Here is a 16,713-nt window from a genome sequence, read left to right on the forward strand (position 1 = left end):
ACTAAAAATAAAAACCCGTTAAAATCGAAACGGGCGCAAATAAAAAAAAGGGGCATCGAAATGTGTGACGTAACATTTGTCTGCTATGACCGAGTTTAAATGTTAAAGATAACCCAGAGTTTTGCTTGAAGACTGCATTCATACAAGTGCATAGAAAGAATTCGGCAGATCTAACGGAATTAGCCTTCATCATAAACTCTGCGATTCTACAGGTCGTAATAGTTCTAATTTCGCTTATCGACCACCTGATGATCTGATTTCTAGAACAAATCCAAGTGATCTACAATTATATAAATGCAACTATTTAAATGTGTGTGTGTGTGTGTGTGTATGTGAGTTCGTTTCTTATAGACTCCGAAACGACTGAACAGACCTTCAGTCTGGGAGTGATCTTAGTTAAGTTATGTCTCAGAATATCCCCGATAATTACCGATAATCGATAATCGAAGCCGTTATTTTAATTTATTTATCATCGATGTTGTCCGGGATTGAATAAGGATGAACAAATGTTCCACACTCCCATACCTTTATTGTCATCGATATCGATGACATCGTCCAGATTGATTGCCTGCTCTAGTTGGAGATCCCTCTCGCAGTGTACCGAGAGGAAACTTTATATACCTTCCTGCTGTGATTTAGTCCAAAATACATTGTAGTTTACATTGCACTGTAGAGAATCTTCTGCTGTGTTTATAAAATTATCTGTAAATAATGGCTTCACTTAAAGTTTAAAATGCAAACGTCAAGTATCATGTTTCAACTATGCTCTAAAAAACATTCATTTCGAACGCGCTCCTAACTTATAAAAGAATCTACTATTGATTTTAGACGCCAGGGTTTTTTCTGCGTGCCGATGATAAAACTTCTCGAACGCAGTTGTGATGTTAGGTTGTATAAAAGTGTTAACTTTGGTCAAAATCGATTTCCCAAGATGTTGTTCATATTGAACAACATTTTGCAATTTGGAATATACACGTTTTGTCATTTATTTGTATATGCTCTGTTGCTGCATTCAATATACATCGAGCTTCATAAATAAAAGGATTGGTATAAATAAAGGGCGAAATATAATTGATTAAGCATATTTTCCGCACCCACACACCTATATATATATATATATATATATATATATATGTAGAGATTTATATATATATATATATATATATATATATATATATGTAGAGATTTAGAAGGCTGTCACAATGCGAGGAGTGAAATATAGTCGTTGTTGGTAAGAGAAGACGAGAACAAGTGGCGATTTACAAATCAATAAGTACATACATATATTTTATATATACATATATTTATTCAGTTGTATTGGTGAAATGTCTTATTTGTTATGTCTGCGACAAATTCCATTATTAATTTCGGGAAAATTCCATTTTCAAATGATGGACGTAACAGATCGATTCAAAGCATGTTAGATTGGTCTCGTCTTCTCTTACCAACATCACTCCTCACATTGTGACAGCCTTCTAAATCTCTACTACACACCTATCCCACACAATGCTTCAAGCAAAGTACAGATCAATCCTATATATATATATATATATATATATATATATATATATATATATATATATATATATATATATATATATATATATATATTTATATATATATTAAACTCCTCGGCCTAACATTCACATGCGTTGAGAACAGATGCATTGAGAGCATTGCCAAGGCCGCTGCAAAAAAGGTAAGCTATCTCTACTGTGCTAGAAAGCTACTTACGTCTGAAAGTATCCGGTACCTCTATAATCATTCGCCCATGTATGGAGTATTGTTGTCACATTTTTGCTGGTGCATCTGCTACTAATCTCTCACTCCTGGACAGGATTCAAAAAATAATCGCCAACCTGATATCTAGGCTTCAGCCTCTGTCCCATCGACGAAATGTTACACCACTCTGTCTGTTCTACAAGTATTTTAATGGTAAATGCTCTGACGAACTACAAGCAGTTGTACACACTCAACATAAATACCCACGACAAACCCGACAAGCAGCCAAATACCACGCGTACACAGTAGAGATCCATAGGTGTAAGAAAGTCTTCTACTCCAATAGTTTCTTCCCCAGAACTGCTAGAATTTGGAACTTCTTTACGGGATTCGGCTTTCCCAACTGTACTGACATGCAGAAGTTCAAGTGTAATGTGAACAGACATCTTGCTGCTCATCTCCCTTCATAATGTCCTTGCAACTTATTACCCCGATAGTATGCCCCCTACTTCAAGCTAGCACTGTGCTTGTTTGGGGTGAAAATGGAATTTAAAAAAAATGTGGAGGATTTTGTAGTTTGCTTGTGCTGGAGGCCTATGGCAGTGCAATTTGTGGGAACGGTCTATGCACTAAAGAATAATTACAATATTGAAAGAAATTTCAATCATACAAATTTATTTACTAACACAGTGTGTGTACATATCTCTTCGCCAGAGGAGAAAAGAAAGCGTAAACAGCTTACGTACGAGGCTTAAATCACACACACACGCACACATGCACACACACACATACACACACACACACACGCACACACACACACACACATAGAAACACACACAATCACCCACACACGCACACATGCACATACACACACATAAACACACACGCACATACACACACATACGCACTCACACAGTCACACACATATATACACGCAGGTACCTTGATGCATATAACTCTCTAATTGTATGTGGTTTTACAACCCACTCTTGTTTTATTTTTATAACTGTATCTGTCACTCACCTCTCTCTCTCTGTCTCTTTTTTTCTCTCTTCATCTTCACCTTCTCTCTCGTAACGCGTTTCTTTTCCTTTGTTTACGCGATCTGGTCTTTCCCCGATGTACTTTCTATCATTATCTGTGTCTGTGCCGCGTCTGATTATACAAAGCCCTGCTCGCCCGTAATTCTTCGGCCAGTTTAAAGGTAAAGTCTCAAGATGAGATGCTCTCAGCGGATAATCCAGCATTTCAAGAAAACACCGACAATGTCCAGGTAAGATTAGTCAATGATACGTTTCCGCGTCTTAAATCCGCCTGACCCTTACGCACTTTTCTCTACGTATTTACTAGTGGCGGCCGATTGTGTGCAAACCCGCCCCTCTTTCTTCCTCTATTTTCAAGTGTTTCCCCGTCTCCCTCTCTCGCATGCTCTCTCTCTCTCTCTCTCTCTCTCTCTCTCTCTCACGCGCTCTTACTCTTGTGTACCCTCTATCTTTCGCGCCTTTCTTCCCTCCCTCTCTCTCTCTTATATTCCTCGTTGATTTTAGATTTTGGTATTTTAGTCTGGTGTTATGTTTTGCTTCTTTTCTTTTTTAGATTTTAGTTCTACTTATATCGTTTCTGAAATGTTCTTACTATTCTTTCTTTCGATCCTTTCATCTATCTATCTATCTATCTATCTATCTATCTATCTATCTATCTATCTATCTATCTATCTATCTATCTATCTAAAACACAGATGGAATACTGCTGTTACATCTGAAGAAGTGCCGCACTTTTTTTTTTGCTGAAAACCTACCAAATAAAGCGCTATTGATTACTGAAAACACTCCAGGAAACCTTCCGGATATTAATAACAAGTATATATATACGAGGAGCGTTCAATAAGTAATGTCCAATTCTCATAGAAGTAGAGCAACGAAACTTGGCACAGTTATTAGTCTTTCTTTATATAAGAACTCCCCAGAGTTAGGCATTCCACATATTGTTTTTAATACAGCTCTGCAAAGCATTTTTGTGTTACGTTGTCTATTTATAAAATGAGCGTTTGTTGTATATTGGTTGAAATTGGAATGGAGATGATATATTAAAACGTGTCTGTTTATAAAAGATTGCGTGTTTGGTTATCTTATCAGAGTTAATGCCGTTGTGTTTGATCATCTAGTGGTCTTTCTATTATATATGTTCACATGCTGTTAAGTGTGAATATGTGTGTGACATGTCATTTGAACATACCTTCTGCCATTTTGTTGGTCCATCTGGAAATTCTCGTTTGGGAGGGAGACTTGATACCTGTTTTTGGGGACGAAGATTTATTTCACACCAAGACAAGAATTTGGTTCTATAGTTTATTTCACTTTCCCAGATGTCTTGCAGAAGGTGGAAAGTGAATTTGGCCTGTGTTGTCTTTTTCTTCGAGGTCTTATTTCTACCACGTCAGCGTTTGTTCCCCACCCCTAGCGAAGGGGAGGAGACAACGGCGAAGCCGTCTTCTCTCTTCCAAGTCCCAACCAAATCTCCACGATTCAGCTAACCTGATCACATGACTCACACGCAATCAAATCAGCTGATCTTAACTTCCGGTCAACGTGTCTACACTATAATTCACATATCTCCCTCCCCCTCTCTCTCTCTCTATCCATTCTCTAACATTTGTGGTCCACCAAGATTCGTCCTCCAACCACGACGTAACTTCAGAAAGCAACGCTGCATTATGTGGGGAACGCTTTTCTTTCAAAAACAACTCCATTGCTGGAAAGAGGTGAAATCAGAGGGTAAAAGGTGAGAGGAATAAAAGTGGATGGTGAAATTTCAAAGCCACACACGCCTGGGCTTCTGGTATGTGGACATGTGCGAACAGGAGTGTTGTCTTGCAGAAGGAGGAAAAATTAGCTGAAGTACTTCTTAATTTTGATAACTTCTCTTAATTTCCTCAAAAGTGCAGCATAATAGGCTTCTGTAATTGGGGTACCATTACCTCATCATAGCCGCAGTAGGCTGCATTAACTGCGCTTTGATCTCTGAACCATAGTGATAAAATCAAGTAATCACTAGGGCTATGACAACAGCATATTCTTTTCATTGTTTTGACTCTCGAGTGTGTATCCGTTGATATCCTATATGCTGTTATATAGAGTGATGTGGTTCTCAGTGGATTAACTGTATCTAACTGTGTCGGATATATACTCGAGAGTCAAAACAATGAAAAGAATATGCTGTTGTCATATCCCTAATAATCAGTTTTAAAAAAAAAAACTTTGACTCATCTTTTTGGCACATCACCAAGTTCATCCTCGAGCACGTGATGCGTTTCTGTAAAGCTATCAGAAACTTGGGAATCCATCTGCCAGACAACTTATTAATATCCAAATGGCCATGAATAATAGTTTCCAAAGAGACTTTACGAATCTTGACGTCTTAAGCTATTTGGCGAATAGTCACACATCGCTGATAAAAAAGCTATTGGAAATGACAAATTATTTTTGTAGCAATAATGATAATATTTCTGTACGTCTGTTATAATATCAAATAATTATTTCAAATATTTCTAGTAATTTTCAATTTTTCTTTATCAGTAAGTAAGGTGATTGTGGTGAATGTATACCCATGAAGCCTATTCATAGTAAGTGTTCATGATATTTTGTACACGAGACAAAATATATTTTCGAAATGGACTGAAAATTTTTTCTGATAATAAAGTGTTGTTGGATGAAATCTAATTATATATATATACACACATCTCTCTCTCTCTCTCTCTCTCTCTCTCTCTCTCTCTCTCTCTCTCTCTCTCTCTCTCTCTCTATATATATATATATATATATATATATATATATATATATATATATATATATATATATATATATAAGGAATGAGAAAATATACCAGCGGTGGTTGACGTTATGTTTAAAGAAAAAATAGAAAAAACCGAATGAAATTATTCAAAAATCAACGTTTCGCCCTTGTTTCGGAGGACATCCTCAGGATAATTGAAATAAAAATGTGAGAAAAGAAAAAGTCATAGATCGTGCGAAAAAAGACAGTTTTTAAATCCAACCCATGTCGGGAAAGGACGAATCTGTGTGCGTATGGGAAGGTTGGGTTGTTTGATGTCTATATATACACTTTTAAAAATGCATTAAAATAAATATGTACATTTTTTTTTTCTTTCTTCTGCGAAACTACTCATTTTCCTGAAACATTCAAGGAAAAACGGCTAGCCAGGATCCACCCTGATACCTTGCTCTTTGATTATTAACCCCTAGCATAGGGAAAATAATAATCAAAGAGCAAGGTATCAGGGTGGATCCTGGCTAGCCGTTTTTCCTTGAATGTTTCAGGAAAATGAGTAGTTTCGCAGAAGAAAGAAAAAAAAAATGTACATATTTATTTTAATGCATTTTTAAAAGTGTATATATAGACATCAAACAACCCAACCTTCCCATACGCACACAGATTCGTCCTTTCCCGACATGGGTTGGATTTAAAAACTGTCTTTTTTCGCACGATCTATGACTTTTTCTTTTCTCACATTTTTATTTCAATTATCCTGAGGATGTCCTCTGAAACAAGGACGAAACGTTGATTTTTGAATAATTTCATTCGGTTTTTTCTATTTTTTCTTTAAACATATATATATATATATATATATATATATATATATATATATATATATATCAGTAGCGTATTAAGCGACGCTCTTTGTGTAAACAAATCAAGCGTAGGCATTTGGACGATGTCAAAATATCGTTAATTCACTACCCACACAACAGCAGCCGAATAACGATATGGTAAGAAGCCTGACTGTCATTTGGGCGGTCGGGTTTCGATCCTGGCTAAAGGTATTTGACTGTTTTTGTTTTGTTAAAACTAAAGAACTATAGAAAATATCGTTAGAAACCCACTCAATATATATTACTGTAACATAGGTTGATAGATGTTCGGTGGGTTTCTAACAGCACTTTGTACAGTTTTTAGTTTTAACTCATTTTCCCAAATTTACGTATTCAACACAGAGTCCACCGCCGTTTGCATTTTTCAAATACATCGGTAAACACTATGTTTTCGAGCCGAATAAACACGTTACATTAAATAAAAACGCTAAAAAAATATTCAATTAGGTAGAAAAGTAACTTATCTTACCTTTGATAACATTTATTTGTTATATATTTGTTTTTTGACAACATTTTCGAATCTATGTATACAGTAACACCAACCACACACACACACACACACACACACACACACACACACATATATATATATATATATATATATATATATATATATATATACATATACATATATATATATATAAGAGCAAACAGTTAATAAAACATGTTAAAAACAATCTGAAAAAGAGTTAAAACATATTTAATCTGAAAAGGGAACACTTGATAAGTGGATAGTCCTTAATCCGCGGAGTTCCGAAGAAATACTTTCCTTCTCATCAAAGGGTAGGAATTAGCAAAGTGCGGGATCGGATTTTGGATACAAAAGTATTTTATGAAATTGCAAGTAAGTTAAAGATCTCACTTGTTAACAAAAAGTGAAGCAGAGGGAATATGCTGAAGAAAAAGGTGATTTCACGTGAATGGATAATCTGGTGAAAGGTAAATAATCCAATGACGGTAAAATCCAAAAATAAAACTCAAAGAAATTTAATTGAATTTCCATTTGCACAAGTAAAATCTAAGGAAATCACGTAATTGGAAGATGGTCCAAAATAATCCAAAAGGCCGAAATCCATGGAATAATTCACAAATATGTACAAGGAAAATGGGAAAAATTCCAATAATATTAATAAAAGAAAAATAAGATATGCTTTTCACACGGCTGCCGAGACATAATATAAATAAGAAAGATCAGGGAAGAAGAAGAGGAAAATAAATTAAATGGCGATAGAATTAAATATGAAATAGAAAAGCAAATGTCAAAATGACCCAGACAAAAAGATGTTAAAAGACGCGAAAAAATATAGGGCAAAAAAGAGGTCAACTGAAATGTACATGTTATTACTAAAGAAAATGTTAGCAAGAGTTGTTAAAAGACACTAAATGGAATAAATTAATTAATAAATAAATAAATAATAAATAAATAAATAAAATAAAATATAAAATAAAAAATAAAATTTTTTTTAAGGGGATAGGATGGCTGGTATCTTCAAATTTAGGATAAAGCAAGTAAGTATGTAAGTAAATGCATATAGTAAAATATAAGGAAATATACATACAGGATATAGATGTGTGGGTAGATTGATATATTAGATAGATAGGAATATTTAAAGACTAAAACGGAAATTGCAGATAAAAAACCGGCCAAGCAAAGAAGAAATAAAAAATTAAAATAAAGGATTATTAAATTATAAAGTATTAAGAAAGTATGTAGAAAAAACGATAAAGTTTAAGAAAAATTATATATCTATCTGAAAAGTTAAAATGATAACTATGTAATTTCAAAATTACCATAATTAAATTTGGACTTATGTTTACGGAACGAGATCCGTTCGTTTTTAGAATTTATTATATTGTTACTTTGAGGGGAAGTAATTATAGTTATAGCTTCGCTTGTGCAGAGACGACATGACTTAGAGCCTGGAGTATAAGACTTAACTTTTTTTATGATAGTCCATTTGATTGAGAAGGGGTATTATTAGAGTTAAGTTTTTTTTAAATTAAAGTGGTTAGAGAAGTTCCTTGGTTATTATTAGAATTATGGTTGTTAAAAGAAGAAATGTGGTTTGATATTCTTTTTTAATTAATGTTGAAGCAGCGTCGATATATGTACTTTATTAAAAGCTCGAGGTCTGATATTAATATTAATTTGCTGATTTGTATTAGTTAAATAGTTTGAATTTTGTTTATAGTGTTCAACAAATGGTGGGACAATGATTGTATTAGGACTATTTTGGAGGGGATAATGAGTGTTGTTAGTGTTAGGATGGCTGTTAGGAGAATTATTATCATTCTCATTAATAATGTTATTATTATTATCATTATTATTATTGCTAGTTGTATGATTGTAGATGAAGGGGCTGCTCGAGTGGTATATTGGATTAGTAACTATATCAGATGGAGGATGGGAAGAAGGATAACTTGAAGACGAAATATTAGTGTCTGTTATGAGAGGATTGCGTAGGAGCTCAGTAAATGTGCATGAATATATAACATCTTTATGGATGCAATCATTATTGAGTGGGCAAAGATGTTTGTTATTACAATTACAGTTAGTTTTGGGTTTAATTGGGAAAGGGATTTTTTGGGCTGATTTAATTTTTTTGTTATTAGATGTTAAGATTCTTTGTGCTAAATTAGGCATTGTTGAATAAGAAACCCTGATTGAGTCTTTATTGAAAATAGAACTATATCTGTGTAGGTATTTGAAAGAGTTTTGTACAATGTTGATGAATTCCTTAGGTATATTAGTTTTGACATTTACGCTAAATGGAGGATTAAACCAAATATTTTTCTTTCTCCTGATGCGACTGGGTGGGTTAGAGGCATTGCGATTAGTATTTTGGTTTGGATTATATATGTAGGCTGGTTCATTGTTATTGATAGCGGCAGATCTTGTTGTTTGAACTGGTTTCTTATGAGTCATATTGTGTGTGATTACAGATTTAAGGCGGCTTGCAGAAGGAGCATAATAGTTGTATTTAATTGTTTCTTTGTGTCCTGAGTTCCATAAGGCATTATTGAAGAAAGTAGCATTTTGATTAAAAGGTTTTTTTATCAGCAGAAAGAGCAGAAATTCTTCTAGAGACGGATGGTACTATAGATTTTATAATTGAGTTGGGGTGGTTAGAAGATTTATGGAAGTATAAAAGCGTAAGGTTAGGTTTATGATAGAGGCTATTAGTTTCGATGATAAGATTAAGTGTAACATCTAGAAAATTTGAAGTTTTTTGTTTGGTTCGATAATTATAGAAAGGACAAAGTTATTAAAGAATTTATGTAATTTTTTAATTGTTTTGTTGTACTGTCTTGGCCTGGCTGTTGTAGTAAAAAGGGCATCATCTCTATAAATGTCCCCTTGGATATGTTTAAAGTGGCATTTAAGTTCTTTCAGTAAGAAGAGTCCCACTAAATCGGTAACTTATGGAGAGTCAGAATATCCATCAAGATGTCAAAATTATCAGGGGAGTCCTTTCTAGTCCAAAGCTTATTGTTAAATTGTATAAGAGACTTTCTCGCTAGAAGAATTAATTTAATTTCTAAATTAGTTAAGTCAGAATTTCTTTTAGCAAAGATTAGAGCCTTATTTAAAAGAAATTGATTGATAATAATTTTGGATGGCAAAGGTTATGAAATTAAAGAGGGAGACAAACCAATTAATTACTAAATCCGAATTTAGCCAAAGAGGGAAACTTATCATTTCTTTAATAGAAGGGGTGATTCTATCTAAGATATATTTGCTTATAGCACCTAAGCCAGAGTTAGATGGGCAGATCAATCTGATGGAGGAGTTGTCATAGAAATTAGGTTTATGATTCTTGAGGGTGAATCTAGGGGTACCCGGAGAAATTATTTCAGGGAAGTTATGAATATTCATAGAAATCAGTAAAAGTTTAGTTTCAGAATTAATGGAATCTAAAGTCTTAGGAGGGACTATTTTATAAGATTTATTAAGTTCTTTATACAAATTTATTTTATTTTATATATACATATATAAATAGTTTGTCCCAGTGCACCAGTTCACAACTCCATCTTTGTCACAAACTATTTGACTACAATTGACATTAAAACAGTTTCTTAGCCTCCCTGTAGTTCAGACTTTTTTTCCTGTGACTTTTGATTATTCCCTAAGTTGAAGGAAAACCTGAGAGGCTGTCGTTATGAGATAATAATGATGAAAGAGGTTGTGACGAGGGTCATTGACACGCTCACACAAGAGGACTTCCATAGGGGTTTCCAGAAATTATTGGAACGGTACAAGTGCCTTGCAGCCGGAGGTGATTACTTCGAAGGGGATCAGAGTTTCATGTGTGTATTATCAATAAAAGTGTCCGTACGAAAATAGTCTGAAAACTTATTGAACGAACGTCGTATCTATAAAGATCTATTATTCTGTATAATTTCTTAGTCGCTGATGGATGAAAACGTAATGCATATACCTTAATCAATTATGTTTTCTATTTCATCAACTCATTTTAAGGATTTGGTTTTGTTTTAAGGCGGTGGCGCAAAATGTATACAATCGTATTTGAAAAAGAGAAAACTATATATATATAATATATATATATATATTTATATATATATACGTTCAGTGTATATATATACGTTTAGTGACGTTCAGTGTATATATATATATATATATATATAGTATAGTGCATATAAGTATATATATATACGTTCAGTGACGTTCAGTGTATATATATATATATATATATATATATATATATATATATATATATATATATATATATATATATATATACGTTCAGTGACGTTCAGTGTATATATATATATATATATATATATATATATATATATATATATATGAACATTTAAAATTAAAATGTTTAAATTCGACGCTATTTCACGCGGTTAATGGTAGCCGAATGGATTAGGTCTTCGCTAATCGAGCCAGAGATGTCTCGTGATGCGGGGTTCGAATCGTTCGACTGGTATTAATCGTGACACCCTGCACTGAAGATTCCCGAAAGGATTAAACACTAGTGTCTGTAAGTATTTAATTATCATAGTAAAAAAATAATTATGACAACCCCTTTAAGTAATTCGTTTCTTATCGTTGAGCACTTTCAGTTGAATTAAAGCCGGTCAGTTTAGCTTATGCATAGATCATCGTATAACGATTAGATCACTCTCTGACTGACGTAAATGAACATTTAAAATTAAAATGTTTAAATTCGACGTTATTTCACGCGGTTAATGGTAGCCGAATGGATTAGGTCTTCGCTAATCGAGCCAGAGATGTCTCGTGATGTGGGGTTCGAATCGTTCAACTGGTATTAATCGTGACACCCTGCACTAAAGATCCCCGAAAGGATTAAACACTAGTGTCTGTAGGTATTTAATTATTATAGTAAAAAAATAATTATATATATATATATATATATATATATATGTATATACACGGATAATAGAAAATACCCTACTAAACTTTATAAATGTCTCTGCAAACTATCAGGAGGTTAAAGTAAGCATTTTGTATTCGATGATTGTGAAAACAGCAAAACGAATATGGCAATTGTGGAAGTGACTTCAGCATATCTAGTCGACTGCAAAAACAGCAAAACGGATGTGACAATTATGGAAGTGACGTTCAGTGTATCTAGTCGACAATGAAAAGAGCAAAACAGATGTTACAATTATGGATGTGACGTTCAGTGTATCCAGTCGACAGTGAAAACAGCAAAACGGATGTTATAATCATGGAGGTGACGTTCAGTGTATCTAGTCGACAGCAAAAACAGCAAAACGGATGTTACAATCATGGAAGTGACGTTCAGTGTATCTAGTCGACAGCAAAAACAGCAAAACGGATGTTACAATCATGGAAGTGACGTTCAGTGTATCTAGTCGACAGGAAAAAACAGCAAAACGGATGTTACAATCATGGAAGTGACGTTCAGTGTATCTAGTCGACAGTAAAAACAGCAAAACGGATGTTACAATTATGGAAGTGACGTTTAGTGTATCTAGTCGACAGCAAAAAACAGCAAAACGCATGTTACAATCATGGAAGTGACGTTCAGTGTATCTAGTCGACAGGAAAAAACAGCAAAACGGATGTTACAATCATGGAAGTGACGTTCAGTGTATCTAGTCGACAGTAAAAACAGCAAAACGGATGTTACAATTATGGAAGTGACGTTTAGTGTATCTAGTCGACAGCAAAAAACAGCAAAACGCATGTTACAATCATGGAAGTGACGTTCAGTGTATCTAGTCGACAGGAAAAAACAGCAAAACGGATGTTACAATCATGGAAGTGACGTTCAGTGTATCTAGTCGACAGGAAAAAACAGCAAAACGGATGTTACAATCATGGAAGTGACGTTCAGTGTATCTAGTCGACAGGAAAAAACAGCAAAACGGATATTACAATCATGGAAGTGACGTTCAGTGTATCTAGTCGACAGGAAAAAACAGCAAAACGGATATTACAATCATGGAAGTGACGTTCAGTGTATCTAGTCGACAGGAAAAAACAGCAAAACGGATGTTACAATCATGGAAGTTACATTGATTGTGTCTGCTTTTCAGCAAAGATTAGTTAAGTTGTTTGCTTGGTTTTTGGCCGCGTTTTCTAATTATATGAGTTACTAATCCGAAAGCATTATAATGTCGTTCGGATGAGGGAAAAGTTTTGTCTTTCAGGCTAACTGATGAAGATGTTCTTATCAAAAGGAAATGACAAAGATGGATTTTCTTGCATCCAGCGATCAAGATTAAAACTGTTCTTAGAATAAATAATCCAAAGTCAACTCGGGGGCATTTGCATCGCGGAAAAGAAGTGGGCTCAAAAGCCCGACAGATTTAAACGTCTTGGGAATCAATGGACATGAGCCGTAGATAAATCAAAATGCAAAAGGCTTAAATAAAATAGGGTGAAGGGAAAGAGGGCGAATATAAAAAAGAGAGGGAAGGATAAGCATATTTGGATAGGATTAAAAAATTGAGGTGACAAAGAGAGAAGATGGGCAATAATTGGAATGAAGGAAAATAAGTATTACGATGTAAAGAAATACGAGAAATACGAGAAGGACATGAATGAAAACGAGTGTACGATGTATGACAAGGAAACATAAGTTACGCATCAATGAAATAAGAAAATAAAATGAAATTACACACACACACACACACACACACACGCACACACACACACACATATATATGTATATAATACGCATCAGGTGCGCTTGAAACCCAAATAACAACGCAATATTACGAAAATAATTTATATATTTCGGAGTAAAACTCTACCCACAGTATAAAAATTCGCACATTGTCTCTCAGTGATTGTATTTTGAAATATCGGGAACGGGGCGTGAGCTTCGTGAGATTCAGAACTCAATCTCCTGTATTCTTACCTTGATTGTGTAATATAACTGTAGTAATTTTATTATTATTATTATTATTATTATTATTATTATTATTATTATTATTATTATTATTATTATTATTATTATTATTATTATTAATATTATCATTATTTATATTATTATTATTATTTATATTATTATTATTATTATTTATTTATATTATTATTATTTATATTATTATTATTATTATTATTTATTATTATTATTTATATTATTATTATTATTATTATTATTTATTATGTATTATTATTATTATTATTTATATTATTATTATTTATTATATTATTATATTATTATTATTATTTATATTATTATTATTATTATTATTATTATTTATATTATTATTATTTATTATATTATTATTATTATTATTATTTATATTATTATTATTATTTATATTATTATTATTATTTATATTATTATTATTTATTATATTATTATATTATTATTATTATTTATATTATTATTATTATTATTTATTATATTATTATTATTATTATTATTATTATTATTATATTATTATTATTATTTATATTATTATTATTTATTATATTATTATTATTATTTATTATATTATTTATATTATTATTATTATTATTATTATTATTATTATTTATATTATTATTATTATTTATATTATTATTATTATTATTATTATTTATTATATTATTATTATTATTATTTATATTATTATTATTATTATTTATATTATTATTATTATTATTATTATTTATTATATTATTATTATTATTTATTATTATTATTATTATTTATATTATTATTATTATCATTATTATTATTATTTATTATATTATTATTATTATTATTTATTATTATTATTATTATTTATTATATTATTATTATTATTATTATTTATTATTATTATTATTATTTATATTATTATTATTATTATCATTATTATTATTATTTATTATATTATTATTATTTATATTATTATTATTATTTATATTATTATTATATTATTATTCTTATTATTTATATTATTATTATTATTATTATTTATTATATTATTATTATTTATTATATTATTATTATTATTATTATTTTTATTATTATTATTATTATTATTATTATTATTATTTTTATCATTATTTATTATTATTATTATTATTATTATCATTATTTATTATTACTATTATTATTATTTATTATATTATTACTATTATTATTATTTATTATATTATTATTATTATTTATTATTATAATTATTTTTATTATTATTTATATTATTATTATTATTTATTATATTATTATTATTTATTATATTATTAATATTTATATTATTATTATTATTATTATTTATTATGTATTATTATTATTATTTATTATATTATTATTATTATTATTTATATTATTATTATTATTTATTATATTATTAGTATTTATATTATTATTATATTATTATTATTATTATTTATATTATTATTATTATTTATATTATTATTATTATTTATTATATTATTATTATTATTTATTTTATTATTATTATTTATTATATGATTATTATTATTATTTATATTATTATTATTATTTATATTATTACTATTATTATTATTTATTATATTATTACTATTATTATTATTTATTATATTATTATTATTATTTATTATTATTATTATTATTATTTATATTATTATTATTATTATTTATTATATTATTATTTATTATATTATTAATATTTATATTATTATTATTATTATTATTTATTATGTTATTATTATTATTTATTATATTATTATTATTATTATTATTATTAGAATTTATATTATTATTATTATTATTAATATTATTTATTATATTATTAGTATTTATATTATTATTATATTATTATTATTAATCTTTATATTATTTTTATTATTTATCTTATTATTATTATTTATTATATTATTATTATTATTTATTATATTATTATTATTTATTATAGTATTATTATTTATATTTATATTATTATTATATTAATATTATTATTTATTATATTATTATTATTATTTATTATATTATTATATTATTATTCATATTATTATTATTTATATTATTATTATTATTTATTTTATTATTATTATTATTATTTATATTATTATTATTATTATTATTTATATTATTATTATTATTATTATTATTATTATTTATATTATTATTATTATTATTATTTATATTATTATTATTATTATTATTATTTATATTATTATTATTTATTATATTATTATTATTTATTTATTTATATTATTAGTATTATTTATTATATTATTATTATTTATTATATTATTATTTATATTTATATTATTATTATTATTATTATTTATATTATTATTATTATTATTATTATTTATATTATTATTATTATTATTATTATTTATATTATTATTATTATTATTATTATTTATATTATTATTATTATTATTATTTATATGATTATTATTTATTATATTATTATTATTATTTATTTATATTATTATTATTATTTATATTATTATTATTATTTATTATATTATTATTATTTATGATATTATTATTATTTATATTTATATTATTATTATATTATTATTATTTATTATATTATTATTATTTATTATATTATTATTATTTATTATATTATTATTATTATTTATATTATTGTTATTATTATTTATTATATTATTATTATTTATTATATTATTATTATTATTATTATTATTTATATTATTGTTATTATTATTTATTATTATTATTATTATTATTATTATTTATTATATTATTATTATTGTTTATATTATTATTATTTATTATATTATTATTATTATTATTATTATTATTAATATTATTATTATTATTATTATTATTATTATTATTATTAATATTATTATTATTATTAAAACAGGAAGAAAATTATATTTCTATGTATGGTGGTTACTGTCTTTTTAATACCA

At 28.5% G+C, this 16,713-nt stretch overlaps 1 protein-coding gene across 1 annotated transcript in view; it reads left to right on the forward strand.

Moving 5' to 3' along the window:
- The first annotated feature begins 2,854 nt into the window (after positions 1-2,854).
- Positions 2,855-16,713, forward strand: part of LOC145285800 (uncharacterized) — a 271,389-nt gene continuing 257,530 nt past the window's right edge. The window contains exon 1 of the mRNA XM_080134177.1: positions 2,855-2,995. The gene's annotated coding sequence lies outside the window, so the exon portion shown is untranslated. The remainder of the gene's footprint in view (positions 2,996-16,713) is intronic.

Source organism: Euprymna scolopes, chromosome 10 (genome assembly GCF_053919585.1).
Source record: "Euprymna scolopes isolate OS-2025 chromosome 10, ASM5391958v1, whole genome shotgun sequence".
In the NCBI taxonomy this organism is placed as follows: Eukaryota; Metazoa; Mollusca; class Cephalopoda; order Sepiida; family Sepiolidae; genus Euprymna; species Euprymna scolopes.